Below are 1972 nucleotides of genomic sequence, written 5' to 3'. Positions count from 1 at the left end.
ACATCAGTGGTGATTACTGTGGCAGTCTGAGCAATTTCAGCCAACTACCGAAGTAGTTGGAATGAAGACACGAGGGATTTTGGGGGAGCGTTATGATAAAGGTAAAGGTAAAGGTAAGTTTTATTTACCGTCGCTTGGTGAAACAATTAACACAAGCTCTATAGAGCTTTTCTGCGACCCTATATTAAGAACAGTTAAAACCAATTATACCTCACCCCCAGCAATTTGCAGGTACCCATTTACAGCTGGGTCGACTGAGGCAATCGTGATAAAGTGCCTTGCCCAAGGACACACCGCAATGGGAGTAGCCAGGATTCGAACCAGGGGCCTTCACCTCCGTAGGTAAGCGTCTTAGCCCTCACGACCAATGCGTCCACAATCAACATGATGGGAAACCTTTAAGGGGACGCAAAGGTACAAAGAAGTCAAAGATTGATTTGTTCTGAACCTTATGTATTCAACTCCTACATAGATTAGCACCGACTTACAGCAGGAACAGTAATGCAGAAGAAAAAATGAATAAAAAGCTGTCTCTCCCTCTCCCCCTCTCTTTCATTCACCGGAATATCACGCCATAGACATGTGGTGTGATACCCCACCCAACCACAATATACTAACAACGAGTTGACCAGTCCTAGAACAATCTACTTAATGCTGAGCACCAATCTTTGAAGCTACTTGTACAATTTTTCACGTCTTTGGTATGACATGGTCAGGAAGCGTACACTCAATCTCCTGCACTCGAAGGCGCTCTACCGGCTGTCTGTAGTCCAGAGGAAATCTGTAATTTTGCCTATAAAATACCCACCCCCCCTCCCCTCACCTCCCGAGGTCTGAAACTTAACAAACCAGGCCACCACCAGAAAGTTTCTCGCCAAAGGGCAATTGAACTCATGCTAGGGGATTTTATACTCACATTATATTTTAACAGGTTTTGAGAAATTGTTATTTTTGTGAATTTTCAAAGGCGTAAAAGAAAATCTTAAAAAAAAGCTAATTTCTTCAAGGTCAAAGTCAAGGTCACTAGGGGGCCTGGACTCACCATGGTGTAAAATTAGCTTTTTGAACCATCCTACAAGGTTTCAAAGCAATATATGTAACGGTCTTTGAGCAATTGTAATTTTTGTGAATTTTTAAAGGCGGCAAAAAATCTAAAAAAAAAATGCTAATTTCTTCGAGGTCAAGATCACTAGGGGACCAGGGCTCACTATGTAAAATGAGTTTTTGAACCATCCTACAAGGTTTCAGAGCAATATATTTAACACTTTTTGAGAATTTGTAATTTTTGTGAATTTTCAAAGGCGACAAAAAATCTAAACAAGAGGGTCAAGATGACCCTATATCACTGACTTGTTAAACTTGGCCTTGTAATCATCAAGATAAACATTCTGACTAAGTTTCATGAAGATAGGGTCATAAAAGTGGCCTCTAGAGTGTTAACCCTTACCATGCTAGACACGACTGGCTCTACCTTTGTAACCAGTGTAGATCACGATCAGCCTGCACATCTGCACTGTTCGCCATTCAGTCAGTACCTTTTTGGTAAGCACCCATTTTACAGTTAATGGTACTGTCTAAATTGGAAGATGGAAAAGTTCATTATAGAAATTTAGCATGGAAAGGGTTAACAAGGGTTAACAAGCTTTTCCTTTGAGTGGTGACCCAGTTTCGAACTTGGCCTCGGAATCATCAAGATAAACATTATGTGTCATAGAGATAGGGTAATAAATGTGGCCTCAAGAGTATTAACAAGCTTTTACTTTGATTTGACCAGGGATCTTGTTTTTGACTCCATATGACCCAGTTTTAAATTTGGCATAGGAATCATCAAGACAAACATTCTGACCAAGTTTCATGAAGATAGGGTCATAAATGTGGCCTCAATAGTGTTAACAAGCATTTCCTTTGATTTGGCCTGGTGACCTGTTTTTGACCCCACATGACCCAGTTTTGAACTTGGCCAAGAGATGAA

The sequence above is a fragment of the Mercenaria mercenaria genome, chromosome 10, assembly GCF_021730395.1.
Source record: "Mercenaria mercenaria strain notata chromosome 10, MADL_Memer_1, whole genome shotgun sequence".
NCBI classification, from domain to species: Eukaryota; Metazoa; Mollusca; class Bivalvia; order Venerida; family Veneridae; genus Mercenaria; species Mercenaria mercenaria.
The sequence above is the reverse complement of the archived record's forward strand: the minus strand, read 5'-3'. Positions refer to the sequence as shown.